The sequence below is a fragment of the Sciurus carolinensis genome, chromosome 2 (assembly GCF_902686445.1).
Source record: "Sciurus carolinensis chromosome 2, mSciCar1.2, whole genome shotgun sequence".
Lineage (NCBI taxonomy): Eukaryota > Metazoa > Chordata > Mammalia > Rodentia > Sciuridae > Sciurus > Sciurus carolinensis.
Window position 1 is genome coordinate 88,847,211 of NC_062214.1, and position 22,285 is coordinate 88,869,495.

A 22,285-nucleotide genomic window follows, 5' to 3' on the forward strand; every position below is an offset into this window, starting at 1 on the left:
TGGCTGCCCCTGTCACAGCCCCTTTGCTGGCCAGGCCAGGCTTGTCACTTGTTCAAGGGACCCTGGATCTCAATGTGGGTTAATGATAAGAGTAAGACCCCTGAGTTCCTAGGGAAAGTAACTGTCCAGGAAAGGTGCTGTCATTGCTCTGGGAGAAACAGTCCCTGATTATCCCTTAGAGATTATTACAAGGAGTAAAAAGTAAAAGAGTGTCATAAGCAAGCAGGAGTCAATGCACGCAACTCAGATGTCACAGCCTTTGACTTCACAGACTAGGCTTTACAAGAAAAACAGTTTTTGTTCTATTTTATTTTTATAAATGTAAAAGTAAAACCAGAAATTGTCATGTCAAAAACCAAAGCCAGCTGTGATTCCCTAGGTCAAGGTCTGGCTCAGTGCCAGGCACACGAGGGCCATCCGTGCGCACCTGCCGGACCCCTGCTTGGCATGGAGGATGGCCCTGTGGGTCTGTTTCCTTCCAGGCTTTTTTTTCTGTGTATATTTACATATTCATAGTTGAGATGATATTGTATATAGATTTTGAGGCCTGTGTTTACAGTAGATCGAGTAGCTTGGGAATTGCCTGTATTCTTGGAACTTTCTGGAAAATATAATTTTTAATGACTATATAACAGACCATCTTGTAGATACACTGTAATTTTTTCCAACCTCCTACTGGTAGATATTGAGATTGTTTCTAGTTTGGACTACATTATAAGACATTTCAGGGGGATTTTTAAATAGTGTTGGTATGACTCAGGCACACAATTATCCAGATAAATAGAGTCCTGGGACTTTGGGTCCCAGTACTGAGCTGTGGCTCAGGAACCAGGTGTGGGTGAGGGGGACCCTGCAGCAGGGAGCAGGCCTGGCCAATGGCCAGTCAGTATACAAGAAGCACAGGAGCCCTGGTGGAAATCAAGCCAACCAGCACTGGAGCGGAGTCCGAGGAGATGGAGATGAGGGCCGCAGGACTAGGGGTGGGAGGAGCGGAGCTAGGGCCTGGGGGAAGTGTCTTCTGCCAAGTCATCGCCATGATTTGCATTCTTCACTATTGTTCATGAGAAAAGCTTTGAGCTCCCCTGCAATACATATACATTTGTTAATAAACTATATACATAAACTACTTATCAGTGCATGCTGAATAATAAAATGATTTTCTCCTTTTAGATAATATCATATACACAGATTACATTTTTCCACTGACATGCTACTGACCCCTCTGCTCACACCCCTCTGGAGAACCTTCTATAGAGGGTGGGAAGCTGAACCCAGGGTCTATGGAGAGCTCCTGGGGCCAGGGTTATTAGGAGGACATCCCGGTGGAGAGAGAGGGGCCCCTGGGTGCATCAGAGTCACACCCCGTGGGTTGATGATTATTTGACATTGTTACTAATGTTCATATTCGGTGTGTTCAATGAATGAGGCTTTGGGGTGGCCGGTGACATGAAGATCACATGGGCGGGGAAAGGTGGAAGTGGGAGCAAATAAACTGTGAGGGAAATTAAGGAGCATCGTGAACAGTCAGAGAAATAGTGGATGAGGAACAAAAGCAAGGAGTTTAAAGGAATCTATAGACCCGTCATTTCTAGCTTGGGGTCCCTTTAAGAATTATATACGAATTTTCAAAAAAGAATCCTGCACCCCTACCATTGAACATTTATCTATATTAAGAGACCATTTTTCTCTGCTTTTATCCAAAACGCTGTCAAGTTCAAATGGTAGGTAGTTTTCACGCTCGTCAGAAGCTCTTGACTGGTTTTGATTAATTTAAAGTTGGGAAAAAGTATTTTCATTACTTCTTGACAAATGTAACTTGTTCTGCAGGCAGGATTTCTTGAAAGCTTGGGCCTTGTTGAAGTGGGGGCTGAGGGAGAATTAATTAAAAGGGTCCTTATTAGAGGAAATGTTGAACTCCTGCTAGGATGTGAGACTCCAAGCCACCCATTAGGCGACCGTCAAGGACAAAGGAATTTTGGAGACTTTATAGATGTAGTTTGAACTTTAGAAACGTCAGTTCTGTGAGAGGCAGTGGCCCAAAAGGTAGAGAAAATTTGCATTTAATGAAGCTGGGATGAGTCTGAGTATGTCATCCTACTGAGATGTCACAAAGCATTGGATGGTCACATCAGACTCATGAATCAGAGATCTTACCCAGAGTTGAGGTTTACTATTAATTTCAAGAATACAAGTAATCAGGGAGCACAGATGAATTGCCAGAGGTCTGGGACCCTAAGCAGCTCCGGGGCCTTTTCCATCACATCAGGACTTGCTCTGCCCAGACTGACAAACGAGGTCTCTAAGAACTGTATGTGGTACATCACTCACACAGGGAGCCATCTTGGGTTTGAATCATCTCTTATTTATATTCAGGTCGTTATTTAGCTTTGTGACCAAAGGGGCCATCCCTGCCCCATAAACCCACAGCTTTCCATGTTTGTTCACCACACCCAAGCACACCGGCACAGCTGCTAAAAGCATTCCACAGATCAGGACTCACGGTCACCAGTCGCACGGTTACTTCCTGAGCTCTGTCTTGAGCATGTTTGCTGGGAGGTTTGGTCAATCCACTTCTTTCTCTCCAAGGACCCCTCCCCTCTACCCTGCTAAAGCGTCCCCTTGCCAGGAAGCCTCTCCAACCATGACGCCTCTGCGTTTGCCACAGGCAGTAGTGTCATGCCATGGCCACCTTCATTCTTGTTGGAAGTAGGTGGGGCAATGCTGCTTTCCAGCAAAGTCACTGAAAAGTCATTCTTCCCACTCTGAACCTGTCTGCGTCCAAGTGAGTAATGAAATTGCTAAGTACACCTCTATTACAGTTCTCTCCTGCCCTCTCTTAAAACCCTTCATTATCTTCCATCACTTTTAGGATAATGTTCCAAACCTTTAATATGGGCCTGCATGGTCTGGCATCTTCCCTCCGTCCCAGCCTCATCTGCAAGCACTGGTTCTCCCCTGAGCTCAGCCACACTGACCTTTTAGTGTTCTGAGGGCTGTATATTCCCTCTGGCCCCAGGGCCTTTGCACTAACTGCTTCTTCAGCTTGGAGAACTCTTCCTGCCAGTTTTCCTTCTCTGGCTAGCTCCTCCTCATCCTGCAGGTCATAGCTTGGGCCAGCATCTCTGGCACCTCACTTTGGTCCTCTCTCCCCATGTCTTACTCTAGCCCCTGCCGTGGTGGGCAATTCCATGTAGGCTTTGACAAGCTTTGCACAGATGTACCCTGGCAGGACCTCATGGTGGCCTGTTCCACATACCTCTGGCTTCTGGTCCCAGGGCTTTTCCAACACTGAGATGAGAGACCCTTGAGGAACCCACATAGCAGTGTTGGCAAGTGTGGGAGTTAACACTGGTGTAGCCATCCCGAGCCAGCGGGGACAGCACTGATGGGGAAGTGCTCCCCTGTTTTATTTCCTTCATGGAGACTGAGACCCTCCTTAGGAGTCCCAGCTAACTTGAACCTGGTTTCCTGTGGCCCGGCAATAGGGTGTCCTTGTTCTGGTCCCTCCTCCCGTTTCCCCCCTCCTGTCCCTCTCTCTTCCACTCTGGGATCACCTCCCAAATAAACTACCTGCATGCGTGCCTTTGTCTCAGGCCATTTGCTGAAGAACCCAGGCTAAGACACACTCCAACGTCACGTCAACATGCCCAGAGAGGTCAAGTGCCCCTGGATTCGGATGTCTTGGAGTAGAGCTATAGGCTAATTATGCTCCTCCAAAAATCATATTTTGAGAGCTGGGCACAGTGGCACACACCTGTAATCCCAGAGACTGAGGCACAAGGATTGCAAGTTCAAGGCCAGCCTCAGCAACTTAGCAAGACCCTCAGCAGTTATGATTTGGTGAGTTCACTCATGGCGCTGCCTGTTTCCTTCATTCTCCTTCTTTCCGAGAGGGAGAAGATGACTCTTCTCTGATTTGGCTAATGTATTGCAAAGATCCCTGGAAGGTACTATTTGTAGGAATAGGCATCTTCCTCTGACTGGGGACCCCTCCAGAGGGGTGGGGGACCGAGGCTCCCCCATCAGGCTGGAAGATCTCTCAGGGTCAAAACTTGCCCTCCTGTCTGGCAGGAGCTGCCTCTCGCACCAGACGGGGACTTCCTGTGCTGTGACTGTCTTTCCCATCTGGCCAGTGTCTCCAGCAAGGAGAGCCCAAGCCCATCAGATAGCGAGCGCCCTGAAGGCAGGGTGGCACCTTGTAGATGTGAGCTTTCCTGGAACCCTGTCTCTCCCACTAGACTGGTGTCTCCGGCATCACAGGTCAGCGCTGTCTGCTCTGAAATGGGACCCAGGTGTCATTGGTGATTGATTTGCCACTGTCCTTTGTTTAAGATCTGAAAAACAGGGATGGTCATTTCCAAAGTCAGCTCCTTTGCACTTGAGGGAAGTTGTGAGTCATTTAATTGTTTCCAGAAGCAGCAGGTCTGAGCTTTGGGCTCTTCTTTGATGTCCTTTGGTGACTGGGGGCTATGCATGGGAGCAGCCCACAGGGCACATGGCAAGGCTGGACTCTGCCCCAGCTGAAGATGTGGGGATGCCATTTGGAACCTTTCTGCTTGCAGGGAAGAGAGATCAGGGTTGTGGTTCCTCTCAGGAGTGGAAAGTGGCTATGCTAAGGGGGTCTCTGTGAGGGGTAGAGGGAGCTAGGGTTGGCCGCTGGGAAAGCCGGGAACGTTCTGATGAGCCTGGCGGGTGAGGACTTACACTGCGGTCTTTCCCTTACCCCTTTCTCCCGGGCGGAATCCCCTGTTTCGCTCCTGTGTGCACAGGCTCTGTTTTGGACTTCGTCAAGGCCCTTGCGTGCTTGTGGTCCTGGGAGGGCAGTGGATAGCAAATATCCTCCCATTTTGCAGTTGAGGAGACTGTCGGGGAGGTGACCGCTGACATCAGAACACAGGTCTTCCTGAGCCAAAGCTCATACCTGTTCTTCCCCATCACACCACCTCCAGGTACCACTCTGCCAGGTGACGAGCTAGTGCCAATTATGGAGCCATGTGATATTTCTGACTGTACAAAGGCAGAATGGGGTAGCAAAACGGGCCCCACCCAGGATCAGGAGGATTTCGGTGGGTCTCCTCAGGTTACAGACCTTGATTCCTCAGGTGTGGTAGTGCTGCTCTTCCTGGTTGTAGAGGACAGCTGAGAGGCTTACCTGGTAAGGTGTACAGTAGGGGTTAAGAGCCCCACAGGTTGGAGGGCAAGTCCTAGCTGTTTCCTTCTGGTCCTGTGACGCTGGGCAGATTTTATAACCTTTCTGAGCCTCAGTAGCTGTCATCTGTAAATTGGGATAATTATAAAACTTGCATCCTGGGTTCACTGGGAAGATTTTAATATCATGCCTTGTCCAACAGAAGTCCCAACCTTTGCTGAGCTTCCATTCGGTAGATCTTTCTATTAAGTTGGGAACTGAGGCCCGGTAGGGTAGCACAGGCCTGTAATCCCAGTGACCCAGGAGGCTGATGCAGGAGGATCCCATCTGAGGTCTGCCTGGGCAACTTAGCAAGACCTTGTCTCAAAAGAAAAATATAAAAAGGGCTGGGGGATGTGGCCCAGTGGTAAAGCCATCCTGGGTTCAAGTCCCAGTACCACAAAAAACAAACAACTCAACTTCACTTAAATAGATGAATCATTTGGAAATGGGGTACATTATTTGTACTCATAAGCCACCCATTCCTTCTTGCTCCAGCCCCCATAACTGATGAGGCTGAACTCAGTTGGGACCACCTTGAAAAGGGGACTCCCACTGGTCACTTCACCTCCTCATTCCAGGGCTCATCCAGATAATTGCTCTCCCTGCGGCATCGTCTCCATGGTGCCCCTGGTTGCCAGATCTCAGAACCCCCAGGCCCTCAGGGTCCAGGTCCCCCAAGCAGTACATCAAAGACTTTTCTTCCCCCAGAATCAGTTCCCTCTCTGGAGCCAGCTGTTAAGATAATGGATTTTCCCACTCAACTACGCGATGCAGAGCCTCCACGGAGACCCCTGCGTGAGAGCCGGAGTCAGGAGGGGCCTGCAGAGCCAGCTGCAGCCTTTGTGCTCTGGTCTTGAGAGTGTGTCTATAATCAATTAAGAGACCATTCTGGAGAGTGGGCCTGACTCCAGCCTGGGTTGACGTGGCTGGTCCCCAGGCAGGATGGGACAACCAAGTAGGGCTGTCGTTGTCTGTTTCTGTTGAAACATGAGGCTGCTCTGGTCCTCTGCAGAGGCAGTCCTCCATCTTACGCTTGATCTGGTTTTGGGAGAGGAAACTGCTTTTTTTGGTGGGGGAGAGGAAACTGTCTCTGGAAGTCCATCCAGGCCAAGTCTTGTCCCTAGCAGGTCCTCCCCAGCCTGCAGTTAAAACCTCCCTGTGAGTGCTTGCGGAAACCTGATGCTAAGTGGGAATACAATTGCAGCAGGAGCCTCAATAAATAAGCCAATTTATTTTATCTCACCTGCTTGGAGTTGGGGTCTTTTTTGAATTGAAAAGGCAAATTTATGCAAATGACATGCAAATCAGACCCTTCTTGGATTAATAGAAAGGAAATTGAAGCTCTGGGTAATGCCCAGGGCCTGGTCTTGCATCAGGTGCGTGTGTGTTATGAATTTTGGTGCCGTGTGGGGTGACTGAATGGAGTCACCGGATGGTGTGTGTGTCCCGAGATCCACAGTGGGGTGGGGCTGTCAGGGTATCTGGAATGTCCTCTGTAGGTCTCAGGTAGGCAAGGATCTCTGACAGGGCTGGCATTTTGAGGGTGCTATCTCAGGGTCACTCACCACCCCTCTTCCTCCATTCTTTGCCCTTTCTGCCTTCTAGGGACCTTGTTTTCAGGGAGGGGCTCTGAAGGTTCCCAAACCCTACTACTTCTTCCTCAATCACAAAGGACTCAGTTCTGCTCCTGCCAATCCTCATGGACCTTCTGTGTCTTTCTACGGACCTGTCTTCTAGAGCCCTGTAGAAGAGTTCTATTTTGCATCTACCCTAAATCGTTTCAGCCGCAGAATAACCTACAACATTGTGTTCCATCCTAAATGGAGGCAGCTGAGCACAGAGACCCTTGGCCAAGATGCACATCAGAGTCACTCAGGGAGCCTTGAACATATTGAGATTCAGATTCAATTGTCCTGGGGTTCCATAGGGGCTCAAGAAGTGCAGCCCGATGGAGAACTATAGACCTGACAGGTCACTGGACTTTATAAGATGACTTTAGACTGGGGATATAATGCTTCTGTCCTTCCCCAGTTGCTCCTTGGAGCCAGAAGACTCCATTCCTTAAGCATCTACTAGGTGCCAGTGCCTTAGACCCGGGTCTCCTGCAACCCTGTCAACAGCCTTGCAGGGAAGAACAGGCTCAGAGAGTTAACAGGCTCAGAGAGGCGAGATTCTTTCCCAAGACCACTCAGCAGGAAAGCAGCAGGTGCAGGGTTAGAACCTGGGTCTGCCTGACCTCAGAGAGCCCTGCTCCTGCTGTCCACTGCTGGTGCCCTTCCTGGAGGCCGGTCCAGCAGGAGGGGCAGGGCCCGTGCAGACCTGGGGTTACTGCCGCCAGTGTTGGGACCTGGCCTCAGCCTTCCTGAGCCTCAGCTTCTACATGTGTCCTGACAGCAGCAGCCCGGTGCCCATCTTGATCATGTTTGTCGTCCTTCCTGGCTGCTGCCCTTTGTTCTGCCAGCCACTTCCCCCAGCCCAGCACACGGTGGGGTTTTGAAACTTGGATCCTCTTGGCCTCCACAGAGGATTCCACTTAATCTTCTGCCCTCCATGGAACACAAGTGACTGTCGCCCGGGGAGAACAGGGCAGTAATTAGGTTAAATAATTTAAAGAAACTTTTAATTTTTAAATGATTCCAATTTGCATCTGTGCAAATTACCTCTCTCCCCGCTGCCACTATCCCTGTATTGTTTGTTTGTTTGTGTGTTTATTTAGAAGTTGTGGTTTCTGTTCCCTGGATGACCCCTTTGCTCTGGATGGCAGCTGGCCAGCTCCACTCAGAATGATCAGATTGTGAGGCCAAGGCAGAAGGCAGAATCTGCTGACTTGGAAACGTCTGAAAGGCAACTTTACCAAGCCCTGCAAACCCCTTTGGGAAGGAGAGGAAAGAAAAAACCTGTGCAGTTCGGTTCAATTTCCTGCAAGAGTGTCGGCAGGGTGCTCTCTAGTGGCTGGGAAACCCCAGATGGATGCCTGCACTCTGGGCAGACAGCAGGCTTACCGAGGAGAAAAGGGCCTGCTGTCTGCACCGGGCTAGGTCCTGGCGCCTGCTCCAGGCTGCAGGGCCTTGGGCAGGCTGCTTCCTCTAAGCCTTGGGGCGCCCCTTCTGCCCAGCGGGGATCCCAGCGGCCTCCTGCTGGGGGTGTCCCAGCGTACTCAGTGCTCAGCTGTGGGACCAGGACTGGGGGCACAGGGCCTACGACGGAAAGGCTGATGGCCTGGCAAGGTCTTTTCTTTGGTCTTTGAAGATCATGTGTTCAAAAGATTTTGTTAAAATTTAGAGATCATTTCAGACTTAGGAAAGTTACAAAATGGTACCAAGAATTCCTTTAGATCTTTTCTCTTTGTATGTGTATCTCTCTCTCTCTCTCTCTCTCACACACACACACACACACACACACATACACATACCCCTCCATCCAGTTTTGCCCCCCAGGGGATGTTTGGCAATCTTTGGAACAATTTTGTTGCACAACTGCCTGGGGTGGGGTAGAGGGCTGTAGCCCCCAGCACAGAATTGTCCAGAAGTTAATAGTGCCGATGCTGAGTGTGCGTGTGCATGTATGTGTGTGCATGCGTGAAACTAAACTAGTTGACAGTTACAGACCCAATGTCCCCTTACCCCCAGATATTTCAGTGTGTACTTCCTAAAGTCAAGGGTATTCTCTTGTGTAATCACAGCTCAGTTATCAAAATGATGGAATTGCATCCGTACAAAAAATGCTTGGGTTTGACACGGGTGCTGGGGGCGCTCAGATGCAGGCCCCTCCATGGGACATGCAGGTGGATGGAGACTTGGGTCTGGTCTGTGGAGTTGGAGCCCCATGACACTGGACCACCTTTTGCCGTTGTCCTTCCTGTAAAATGGGGCTGACGACTATCCACTGCCCCAGCCCCTTCCAGGTAGTGGCTGAGGAGAAATGAGTGGCAGGTGGGCAGAAAGCGTTTCTGCCTGTGAGTCTAGGACGTCAGCAGCTCCTTCCTGGGGGCTGGGCTATGAGCAGTAGGCTCGCTCTGCGGGTCCCAGGTTGTGGAGCGGCAGCTCTGGCCAGGCCTGGGGTCGTGGCAGGACTTCTGCAGCAAGCTGGGTGTGTGTGTGTGTGTGTGTGTGTGTGTGAGAGAGAGAGAGAGAGAGAGAGAGAGACAGACAGACAGACAGACAGACATGACCTGGACCTGGGAGGGCCTGCTCTTGCTCTTTCTGTCCTGTCATAGAGGGGGAGGGAAGAGAAAGAAGAATCCAAGGCTATGAAGACAGAGAAATGCTCAGCCCGCCATGTTCCTAGATTCCAATTTCTCTCAAGAAATGTTTCCTTTTCCACTGAAAAGTCCTTTGTAACCTCCCTGTTGGAATGATCCCAAGACAATTTGTTTTAGGACTTGGAAGTGGAAAGAAAAAACAAACATTTATTAACTGCTTTCTATGTACCATCACTCTCATATATTTCCTTTTATTCTTCTTTGAACTTTATGAGAGAGATAGTCATTAATACATTTGTTAGGAGAGGAAACAGTCTCAGAGAGGTTGAGTAACTCACCTCAGGTCCCACAGCTGGTAGGTGGCAGAGCTGGGATTAAAATGTAAGTGGGATTTACTTCAAAGCAGATACTACTTATGGTTTAAGCACTGGCTCAGCCATCACTAGCTCTGTGACTCTGGACAAATTTCTTAATCTCTCTGTGTCCCAGGTTCCTCTTATGAAAGTGTGATCATCCATGGTGAGTGGGTGCAGGCTCAGCAGGAGCAGTTGGCCTGGCAGGGTGGGGACCAGAGACAGCCACAGCCGAGTGCTCTAGCGCTGGAGACAGGAGGACACCCAGGACCAGCTGCGGGTCGGGGTCAGTGCCTTTCCTGGAGGACGATCTCCCAGTGTTGGAGCTGACTCCTTCCCTGTCCCCCAGTTCCCTTTCCGGGAGCTGCCTGTGGGAGAGTGATACCAGCTCACACAGCACGAAGCCATTCTGAGTGCTCAGGCAGAGGACAGTTGCATGCAGTGTCACCACCTCTGGGGCTTCAGCTCCCAGCTCCAGAGAGGGAGGCTGCCCACAGTCCAGGACCCAGGGACCCAGGGACCCAGGGCTGCTCCGCCTCCTCCAAAGCTCTGGGCCCTGGGGCAGCTCCCCTTGCCTCTCAGAGCGTCCCTGCTGTTAACTTCCAACCCATCCCCTGTGGCACCCTAAGCGACGGCCATGGTGAAGCCTAAGAATTAGGGGGATGTGTCAGGGAGCGCCTGTCGGCCTGGGTCTGGGGCTCGGTGCTCCCATTCGTGTCCTCGTGCCCCTCTGTCTAGGCAGAGCTGAGCCTTGTGAAGAAGGGCCCAGGCGCCCCCACTCTCCCCTTGCAGCTGCAGTGGCCCTGAGGCCTGGGTAAGCTTCAGGAAGAGAAATGACTAGGAACACTAATGGGGGTGGTGACACGAAGGTGGCACACCTGGGGCTGCTTGTAGGTCTGTCCAGACCCCCGAGCCCTCCAGGCCTGACTGTGTGCTCCACGCCACGGGCCTGGGCAGCCTTGCCTTTTTAACCCTAGGGCTCCAGGGGCATTGAGCCTCTGATGAGGCCCTGATGCTGTGTCCCGCTGCCGGACTCTGCTTCAGTGACCTGGGCTGCCAGGGGTGCTGCGACCTGGCATTGCCCCCGCCCCCCACCTTTGCTCCCCTGCTCTTTCTGCTGCCTGACTCCTCTCTACTGCCACCTCTTTCTGGGGTGACTTCCTCCCGTCTCCTGGGTCTTTGACAGGGCTGGGGAGCAGGTCCCAACCTGACTCCCTCTCAGGCCCAGGTGTGTCTCTGCGAGGGGACTTTTGTTTAGATCCAGATCACCCTCTGACACTTGTCTTCCTACTCTCGGGGCGATGCCAGAGTTTGGGATACGAGCCCAGAAAGGAAATGATGATGTCCAAACACAGCAGTGTTGACATTGTGGGGGAAAATCCCAGCAAAGCAAATATGCTGCTTATTTTATGCGAAGGGTGCTTTGAAAGGAAGGTTAAGGACCAGGTTGGACACAAGGGGGAATTTTCTGGTGAGCTCCTGTTCAGGACTGGGGGCAGTGTGGGGTAGGGATGGGCTTTGGAAATGAGCCGTGGCTGTCTCCAAATCCTAGAAGTCTCTGTCCCTGGGAATGACCAAAGGCCCTTTTGCAGGGTTCACTAAACATTATGATAACAGAAGAGTATTTATGGAGCACCTGCTGAATGCCAGGCACTGTTGGGTGCTGGGCACAGAGGTGGTCACAGCAGACAGGATGCCCCACAGAGGTACACGGAACACCTTGCTGGCAAGTGCGCGGTGCCCACCGGGGTGGGCTCCGAGAAGGGAAGGGAAGGGAGTACGGGCTCTGACTCAGTGTGGGTGGGTGGGACCACTGGGGGACTCCCAGGAAGGGGCACTTGAACTGGGACTGGAGGACATGTGGGAGTTTCCTAGACAGCTTCTGATGGGCTGGATGCCTGGTGTTTTGGAAGACAGTCGCTACTAGACAGTCAGCGAAGCTGAAGCCAGGTGGAGAGAGGCAGGAGCTGGGGCTGAGGTGGGGGCCTCGAGCCTTTTGGTCTTGATACCCTCCCCTCTGAAAGGACTCTGAGGTGGGGAGGGTGGAACCCTGGGCTGGCCTGGCTGAGAGGTGGCCACCGGCCTGGGGGGGGCGCTGTGGAGGAGACAGACTGCAGAGAAGAGACTGGCAGGAAGCCCTTTGCCCAGCCTGGAATGCAGACAGGGAGGGCATCATCCTTGTGGTGCCGGGGAGAAGGGCGGCAGCAATTCTTTTCTGTTGAGGTGTATAAGATGCACATCAAACTGCACACGTTTGAAGCGTATATTTTGATGAGGTTTGAAGTAGTACACCAGGGAAACCATCCCCATAATCAAGAAAATGAACGTATACATTACCCCTAAAAATCTCCTTTGTTAATCCTCCTGCCCTCCCAGCCCCCTGTCCCGGCAACCATTGTTCTGCCTTTTGTTGCTATAGACCAGCATGCCTTTTTCACAAGTTTATATAAATGGAAACATACATTATGAATCTCTCTCTGTTTGCCTTCTTTCATGCAGCATAATTATTTGGCGATTCATTCATATTGCACATGTAGGCTCTTATTTTGACTTCGTTGTTCAATTTATATCTTGGTTAAGTCTTTTTCTTAGGGGTGGGTACTGGGGATTGAACTCAGGGGCACTTGACCACTGAATCACATCCCCAGTCCTAATTTGTATTTTATTTAGACACAGGGTCTCACTGAGTCACTTAGTGCCTTGCTTTTGCTGAGGCTGGCTTTGAACTTGTGATCCTCTTGCCTCAGCCTCCTGAGCCACTGGGATTACAGGCATGCGCCACCGTGCCGGGCTTGGTTAAGTCTTTTAAACCCATGCAGGTTGAAATGAGGTTCATGGACAGTAGCATCTGTGTTACTGGGAACTTGTTAGAAATGCAGAACCTCAGTCCCCTCTTCTGACCTCCCTTCTCCATCTGCATTTCAGCAAGACCCCCAGGTGGCCTGTGGGCACAGGAAGTTGGGAAGGCCTTTCTGGAGCAGATGGGATCGCATGGTGTGTCTTTTCATTCCTTGTGGGTGAACCTGGGGTGAAGGGAGTTGAGTTAATCACACTGGACAGCTCATTGATCCATCTTGGGCCTTTCTTTCATTTGGGGGCATTGTTGTGAATTTCTTCCTCCCACCAGCCTCGCTCCCCCAGTCACCCACTCTAATGTGTTTAGAATATGTTCTAAAAGATGCATGCCTCATTGTAAGAGATGTAGTGTCATTCATGAGTGTGCGTTTTAAATTTACATACATTTTATTGTGCTACAAATCTCCTTCCGTTCCCAATTTTCCCGGCTCAGCACTGTTTTTGTGCTCTGCCATATTGCTCTATGTGTGTCCAGAGGATGACTTCAACAGATCAAGTCCTCCCTGATGTCCCCACCACCTGTTACTCCTGATGGGTCAGGGATGCCCAAGCTTGTCTCTAGCTCCCCTTGACCACAGCTTCCTCCCCGGAGGCCAAACCTGAGTCTCCGTCCTTGTAAAAGAAATGTCTGGGTCTAAATGACCCACGTCGCCTGCAGCTCTCTCTGCTGTCACTTCTGTTGCAAGTGAAGATGGTGGCAAGTTGCAGGCCTCCAAACTGTCAGGCAGAAGATCTGACTCGTCATGTTTTCCTTTGAGTTAAGTTTGCAGCTGACATAGTGGATGGTCTGAAACCCTTTGATAGTCAGAGTCCCCGAGCCCTTCTCTTTCCCCCTGAGCTCGCGAAATGCCTTAACTTCTGAAAAATTTTTCCTTGTGAATAATACACCAGCTGCTCCAGGGAGCCGAGGGTTGCAGCAGTTTGCAGGTCTGTTTAAAATCCCGATTCTGCAAACTCCTCAGAAGGGAGTGACAGTTCCTACGCCTGTGTAATCATTTATAGATCAGGTAATGATTTCCCTCTTGGCCCAATGACAGTTCTGTTCTCTGGAGAGCTGGTCAGCTTGTCAAATACTGCTGATGTTCCCTCTGGTGTGGGCTTGGGGGATCAAATGCTGCGGCTCTGTCTGCGCACTCCTGCACCCACAACTGGCTAGAAAAGTCACTTCCTTCAGGGGAACCTCAGGACTTGTGACAGGAGCTGGAGAACTGGCAGATTCTATTTGCCGTGGTCCTGTGGTCTTGGAAAAGCCTGCCCGCCACTTGCTGATTGTCCCTAGAAGGGGCTGCCTTTCAGGGGAGGAGGCTAGGGAACATCTGGGGGTCCTCTGTGGGTTGGGGGCTACTCAGTGACTTTCCAGGGGAACTCGGCAACTGTTTAGGAGATTGCCCTGAGCCAGGCTGTGCTGGATTCGGGGCGCTTAGGGTACAGGTCTGACTGGTTGACTGAGGACCTTCCCCTGGAGGACTTTCCTCTGTGGAACTCCTCCTCACTGGGGGAAAGCGGACCAGGACTGGTGGATCCGAAAGGGTGGGAGGTGGAAGTCCCTGGACGGATGTGAATTGAGTTATGCTCTCAGTTTCCAGGCAGATGAGTGGCAAGCAGAGAGAGCACCCCTTCCCCAGCACTGGGCCTAAATAAAATTTTAATTAAGAAAAATGGGTTTATGCCCGTGGTTCCCAAAGGTGGTGCGTGGGCCTCTGCTAGACGGTCACCACGTTTTCACAGATGAGATTGGGAAATGAGCACAACATGGTCCATTTCTCATGAAGTTAAACACATTCACTATTAAGGATTGTTCTTTATTCTAAGATGTCATCCTGCATCCTCGGTGTTCATGAAATTGAGATGATCATAGAAGTTAGAGCAGAAAATAACGGAAGATGGCTGCAGAGGCCTTGTGTGGCTGAATAGAAAGTTGGCAAATTTCTGCTAGATCTGCTGTGTGTGTATGTGTGTGTGTGTGAAAGTGTGCATAAATTTTCCTTGTCTGCAAACCTCCAAAGCCTTGGAACCACATATAACTCTGGATTTAGATAGACTTTGATTCTTAGCTTTTCCCCAAAATGAATATCTAATGCATTATATCCAATTTGTAATGTATCTTTGCTTCTAACAATAATGACTTTTGTTAAGATAAAGATCTTTTCTTTCGAAAAATCAGCAAACTCCACAAATTAGGTTAATCTACGAAACATTTACATCTTAATGAATAGATTCATTGAAAATTGCATAAGTTAACATGTAAATGAGCAGCAGGCAGGAGGAACCCAGGAGTGGGCAGCTGAGGGTAATTAAGATGCAAGGGGCTCTTCTGTGGCCGTGGGGTCACAGCCAGGGCCACTGAGGAGGGGGCTAGGACCAGGCAGCTTCTGTGGCGTCTGGTTCCTCTTCGGTATTTAAATGGAGAGTCAGAGTGAGAACGTAATTAAATTGTGGCTGTAGAGCTCGACAACTTAACTAGAGCCCCCTCATGCTACACGCTCCAGAATTTAATTTTCCAAATAAACTCAGTGTGGCTTTGATGCCCAGGGAGGATCAATAGAATGGAAATTGCTAGCAGTTTCCCCTAAAGTGTTACAATGGACCACCGCTCTCACAGTTACCCCACACTCCTTTTTTATGCCAGAGAGTGCCTGGTATTCATTCCAGGCACATACTGTTTGAGGAAACAGAAAAAAAAAAAAAAAAAAAATGAATAAAAAAGGAAATCATAGCCCTGCTTGGGAGGGCATGACCCTGTGTCCTCCTGCCACAAGATGGGGGCTCCTGGGTCCCTGTGAAGAAGGAAGGCACTTGTCCCACTCTGTGGGGCTTGGGGAGGGAACTGTGTTTGAGGTTGAGGTGCCCTGAGAAGGGACATGAATGGTCTTCATCCCACCAGGTCACTTCCCTAAGGAGGCCACCCAAGAAGGTGAGCCAGACCTCAGGCTCCTGCCTGAACATCACTGCTTGCTGATCTACTCTTGAACTTGGGGAACGTTCCTTCATATTGTCAAAACTGTGGGGCCAGAAAAATTCCCGCTAGCCCTGACTAGCTTGTTCCTTTGGGGCTGCCGCTGTAGAAGATGACTAACCCTCAGACTATCAGGAGTTTTAATGTGGGTTTTCCCACTATGGAGCTAAAGGGCCACATCTCCCGTTCTTTTTCATCCTTTAGGGGAGATACCAAGGAGCTTATACAGATGGCAGGAAGAAGGGACTCTGGGGAGTGAGTTTCTTGGATCATACCCCTCTGTCCCCTGTGAGGGCTTAGGGACCCTTGCCTGGCTTCAGGGACGCAGACAGGCTGGGTTCCTGGGCATGGCTTGTGTGCCTGCCCCTCTGTGGGAGGATGGGGGTGGGGCAGAGAAGAGTGACACTCATTCTTGTCATCCTGGAATTTATAGATTGGACCCGTACCCACAGGCTTTCATGATCAGCAGGGTTATGTGAGTTCAGGAACCTGGATTGAGTAGAGGCTCCTTATCTTGTGCTTGGGGGAAAGTGAGGCAGGGAGGTGGCTTTCTACTGTCTCATTCCAACCTGCTGTTCATCTTGGCTAGAGCGGCTCAGGGATATGGTGGTGGAGCAGGGTGAGTGGAGATTCAGAATTGGTGGGGTGCTGCTGCTGGGGCTCCCTGAGCCAGCACACTGGGCTCCTCTGCTCCCTCCTCCCCTTATGGAAGAGGTTCCAGTCACCAGCCCCTACAGCGGGGGCTGTGAGGCTTCCTGGGGCTGACAGATTGACCCTGTTTGGAGATATCTGGAGAGTGAAAGTTCTGGAAAATTAATTAGTGGCAGTAGACATTGGCTACCCAGAGGCTGCAGGAATTTATGGGGTTTTTGTTTCTTTTTTGTCATGAAATAAGTTATCAGCATGTGTGTTGATTGATTTCCTGCTAAATTCTTCTCTGTCTTAAAAAAAAAGAAAACATTCTCAGAGTTTGGAGTCCCTTGAAGCATTTTAATGAACTTCCTTCCCGAGTCACTTGTTCTTCTTGGTGTCCTGTCCCTTCTCACCCAATCTCTCTTACATCTGACTTCCAGCCCTGCAATGGGCAGCTGGTGCTGGAGCCAGGCCTCCTTAAACCCTAAGGCTCAGGGCACCTGCTTGCCTCCTGGGCCCTGAGCTTGCTTTCCTGACCTTGGTGTCCTTCACAGTTGGAGGGACATCCAGAGACAACATCTGGAAGATTCAGATGCAGAGACCTCGGGATAGGAACGAAGTGAGTCTGCAGAGGTCTCAGCAGTCCAGGTGGCCATACCCACATAGTGTTCACAGGAAGAGCACATTTTTACTCGGAGGCCACCTGCCCAGTGTTGACTGGGATGGCAGTGGGCGGTTTCTCAGTGTCCCCTTCTCTGGCCTATTTGGTCCCTCAGGCAGGTCCAGTCTCCAGAGGAAAGCCCTCAGAAAGGCAGCTGAGTTGGGGACTAGGGCAGATAGGGTGCCCTATGTAGCTTTTTGGAGCTAATGGTAGTTACAGGCCTTCAGTGGAGGTGAAACTGAAAAAACAAAAACACAGCTGCTACTAATTTAAAATGTGACATTCCTCTCATCCCACCCCCTGGAAGCAGAGGAGAGGAATTATTGAATTTGTGACATAGGCGGAGAAAGATTACTGTGCATATTAAGCAAGGAGAAGAGTGATTGCTGAATACATGATGTAAGAGGAGATAGTCACCACAAAATTAAATACAAAAAAATTCAGCAGAAAATAATTATTGTCTATACATTATGGGCTTGACATATGGTAAGTTTTTTACTTTTAAAAGCCTCCTGTAATTTCTGGATAACCCATTTAGCTGTCTGGTCCTCCAACGCCCATGCTTCTGTGCTATCAGAGAAGTTGTTTTCCTGGCTTTTAACTCCTCATGGGAATTTCCCCAGTCATAGAAAGGAACATTCTCGGGGAAGATGAGAACCTGGAAATGATCTCTGGGATTTTCGAGTTCCTATTGGTCATGTCAGCGGAAGTCTCCCCCATCCTGGGACTCTTGAATGTCCTCTCTTTCTCCTCTCTCCCATCCAAGCTGTAGCATCCTTGAATGCAGGGAACGATCAAGGGACAGATCAAATGGGAAGGGGGGCAGCTAGCCTAGGTGAACACTCTCTCTGCTGGAAGAGAGCATCTGTGAAGACCATCACCAGGTTCCAGAGGGTTGTTAGCTAGACTTCACCTTCTCAGGTTCTGAGGGTGATTGAACTGTCCATGTGTCTCTCAGGCAGATAGGAATCCCCAGTCCATGGTCACCTGTGGCCAAGTTCTGTTCTAAAACCACCGAGGGTCCTCCCCAGAGCAGAGGATTGGAGAAAGTGGCCAACAGGAAGTACAACAGAAGAGAATTGGAGAAGCTAGAAGAAGCACCTTCCAAAAACAAAGCTTGACTTCTAGAGCAGCACTGTCCACAGGGAAGTCCTGCCATGATGGAAACCTTCTATGTCTGCGCCGTCCAGTACAGCAGCTTCCAGCCACAAGCAGCTGCTGAGCACTGGAAATGTGGCTGGTGTGATGGAGGAACTGAGATTTGAATTTTATTTATTTTGATCAATATAGGCTTAAATGTTTATGATATGAAAGAGGGTGACTTGGAGAGGGGCAGGGAGGCAGGGGGAGAGGAGGCGTCTGCCGGGGTTTGGGGGGTTTGCCTCCCTGATGAACTGTGCCAGCTCCTAGGCTCCTTCCAAGAGTGGTAGGGTCCAGGAGTGGGGCTGGGCTGCATTTCCCCCTATGACACTGTGACATCTGGGATGTGTGTTATGGGTTGTGGTCATCTATAGTACAGCACCAGGGTTTGAGGGCTCTGCTCTCCTCCCTGGGAAAAAGCAAGAGTCACATTACACCCAGCATTGAAGCTCACCTGACCCAGCCTTTCATTTCACACAGAAGGACTCAGTGGCAGGTTGAGTGAGAACCCAGGTCTCCTAATCCTCCATCCAGAGTTTTCCCACACACCAGGCCCCGATTCTCCAGGGTAGGTTTTCTCAGGATTAAGCTGTGGGCAGATGCCACATTTCTTTCTTGGAAGGGCTGGGGATGGGACTGTTCCCAGAGGTCTAGAACAGAGCAGCCCCATCCCTCTCTCCCCGAAGCTCCTGCCTTGTCTCTGGCCTCATCCTTCCCTTTAGGGAGTTGTTACTGTTGACAGTTCAATCTCCAGTGGCCATGGAGAAAGGAATGCTGATGACTTTTGGGTTTGGGCCAAATATCTGTGGACTTGGCAGTTTCCTTGGGTTCCCAATCCCAATGGAATCATTGAGACTCCGCCAGAGTGAGGTGCCAAGAACAGACCACAAAGCCCTGAGCAGATGATCCATCACCGGGTGCCATGGAGCCCAGGGAGAGGGTCCTGCCTCCGAGAGAGAGTGTGCATGGGAGCAGGGGTCTCAGGCCATAGCAGAAAGCCTGGTATCCTCTTGGGGGACTGTGCTGGAGCAGAGGCCCCTGGCCTCCGAGGGATATTGACTTGAGCAGACGTGATGGGCTGTTGATTTGTGGGAAACTGTCCCAGGGAGGTCTCTGCAGGAAGGGTGAGGGCTCCCAGGGGTCTGGTGGGAAGATGGCCGGGACCTCTGGGGAGCAGCTCGCAGGGTGTGAGTTGTCCCTGTTGGCCTCACTGGTCTCTCAGATGCAGGAGACGCTCGAGTAGGAGTTCATTGACTAAATAATCAATTTGTCATGAAGGTCTGTCTTAGAAAGGGATGGCTTGGTAGAAATTAGGGCCCCATATCTATTGATTTAGTTGGGGTTTGCTTGTGGCCTAGGGCTTGGTATGTTCAATAGGAGGTGTGCTGTTGCCTGAAGGGACAAATATGAAGTCTTGGAAAAAGTGTCCCAGGCCACAGAGCAACTCTCAGGCAGATGGCCCAACATCTGGAAGGAGCCTCGAGGGGAGTGTTTGAGGTGTCTTGCTACTGCTGTCTCTGGGCAGGGGCATGTTCCTTGAGCCCTGATGGCATCGTGCACATGCTCCTCCCAGTGTGGCCCATATAAAAAGGGATGTTTCTGTGGTTAGGCAGAGATGGAAAAATGATCCAGAAAAGTCAGGCTGATGAAGTTTTTCTTTTTTTTTTTTCTTTTTTGGTACCAGGGATTGAACCTAGGAGCAATTAACCTTGAGCTACATCCTCAGCCTTTTTTTTTTTTTTTTTTTTTAATTTTTAAAAATTTTTTATTTTGAGGCAGGGTCTTACTAATTTGTTTAGAGCCTTGCTTAGTTGTTGAGGCTGGCCTTGAACTTGGAATCCTCCTGCCTCAGCTTCCCAAGTCACTGGAGTTACAGGTGTACACCACCGTGCCCAGCTTGGTGAACTCTTATTAGACATAGACTCAAAAGACCTGAGTTCTGGTGGTAGCCCTGCCATGAATTGATTATGTGTCCTAGGGCAAACCCTGGTCGTCTCTGAGCCTCAGCTTCCTTATCAGTCAAATGAGATGTATGGTCTGGTAGGGTTGCTGCAGGAAACAGATGGCACACTCCAGCTGGGTAATTTGAGGGGAGTTGAATAAAGAGACTTTACAAAGGCATGGCAGAGTATAGGAAGAGCACACGGGGTTCGTGATGTTGGGGCTTGTATTAGTCAGGGTTCTCTAAGGAATAGAATCAACAGGAAGTATGATTAGAAAAAGGGGATTTAATAGATTGACTTACACGACCAGAAGCTAGATAGTCCACAATAGCAGACTGGAGAGTTGAAGAACTAGTAGCTGCACAGTCCAAGAGGCTGAAGCCCCAGAACAAGAGGCATCAACAGTGCTACCCTAGTCTGAGACCAAGGCTTCTGGAAACTACCTGGCAGAGTCCACTTTGGAAGAGTGAAGAAGTGAGAGTCCGATATTCTCAGATAATCCCAGCAGCAACAAAGAACCCGTTCAAGAAGAGCCGAGCTTGCATCTGCATCTGCTTCCTTGTTCTTCCAACTTTTATTCCATCCTATTGGGCGGCGCCACCCACACTTAGAGAGGGTCTCCACTTGAGTTCACTATCCCACATTCACATTCCTAGAAGCCTCTGAATCATGGGCATCTCAATCCAATCAAGGTGATAATTCAAATTGACCATTACAGGGCTGTTTCCAGTGCTAGACCAAAGGGGTGAAGGAAGGGAGCATCAGGAGAAAGGGAGGACAGAGAGGCCAGTGCAACAGACACCCAGCTTTATCACCCGACCTGTGACCATCTGCTGCTGGGGCTCCCCGTGGCTGGACACAGCCAGAAGCAGGGGACAAGGTTGCTTATCAATTTTGCCCACCCAGGTGTGCCTCCCAGGTCCCGGAGCAGGCTGCACCGTGAATGTGAGGGATGGAAGGGCAGTGTCCTGCCTCGAGGCGGTGGACGAGGTGGCCTTCCAGCTCCTGGATGGACTATGAGAGCAAAGCGGGGGCAGGCACCGCCATTTGTTGATGCGTGCTGTCTTGGGTGCGGGCTCTGGCCACACGCGCTCCCCTGCCTGCCTCATCAGGGGTGGCAGTCACTGCTGAGCAAACTTCTGACTCCAGCCCGGCCCTGGAGGAGGCGGAGGGCCATCTCCCTTGCCGCGCCGTCCACCGCCACCATCCGTCACTCTGCCAGCCGCGTGAAGTAATGATAGATTAGTGCACATTAGGCCTCCCATCCTGCAGGTCTGGAAGCCAGGACTTTACCAATCAGCGTGGGGCGAAGCAGCGAGAGGGGAGCCGGGCTCCGCGCGGGGAGCTGGAGGCTCCGGGAATTAATAAGCACTTGGAGACGGCAGGGATATTGAACTCATTCCTTAAATCAATCCTTAACCAAGAAGGATGAGGGAATGAAATTTTGGACAATTAGTGGGTAATGACGACCTTGTGAAGAGAGGTATTGATGAAGGGTGAAGGTTGGGAGGGGCGGGCAGCTGGTGAGGGACTGGAAGAAAGCTCCAAAGGTGGGGGATCCCCAGGGCCAGACTGGGTGACCCTCCCAGAGAGGACATGGCTGGGGTAGGGTCTCTCACACTGAGCTTAGGGGCAGCAGAGGCGGGGGCGGGTCTCCACGTGGTCTTCTTACTGGGCTAGAAAGAGATGAGGTAGAGAGAGTTGGAGACCCGGGCAGGGTGGCCCAGAACCCCTCCCACTCTCTGTCGTCTTCTCCAGGACCCCCACCCCATGTGCACAGCACTTGGCAGTGGGGAGTTAGGGACCAGTTCCCCGATGATCCCCAGCCCCCTTTTGGGCCTGCCATCCTTTCTACGGTGGAGTCCAGGATGCCCGTGGTGAGGGCCTTCTTATCCCATCTCAGTTCCTGACGGAGCAGGGCCAGTGTGCAGGGCAGGACCTCCCAACTCGGCCGCAGGGCTCCCTCGCTCAGCCTCTGCTGTGGTGTCCAGCCTCAGTGCTGCGGTCACTGTGGCTCCACAGCAGCAGTAGGGGCTTGTGCTCTGAAGGGACACTCTTTAGTGGTTTCCTCAAACTGATCCTGAAACAAAGGTTCAGGACCTGGGACTTATTCTCAGGATGTTTGTCAAGAGAAAATCTGAAAGAGAGGGAGGGAAGCAGGCTGGGAAGGAGGGCAGGGAAGGGCAAGGATGTGACCTCCCCTCAAGTCTAGCCTTGGCCTGTCCCAGAGCAGAGGGCTCTGTAGCCAGACTGAGACCTCAGAGTGGTCCTCGGTGGGGGAGTGGGCCAACCTCGTGTGTCCGTCAGTCCTTCCTGAGTGCTGTCAGGAAGATCTAATGGCCTTTCAACAG

At 50.9% G+C, this 22,285-nt stretch overlaps 1 protein-coding gene across 8 annotated transcripts in view; it reads left to right on the forward strand.

Annotated features, from left to right (window-relative positions):
• Megf11 (multiple EGF like domains 11) overlaps nt 1-22,285 on the forward strand; it is a 325,247-nt gene that overhangs the window by 48,215 nt on the left and 254,747 nt on the right. The gene's annotated exons all lie outside the window — the stretch shown is intronic.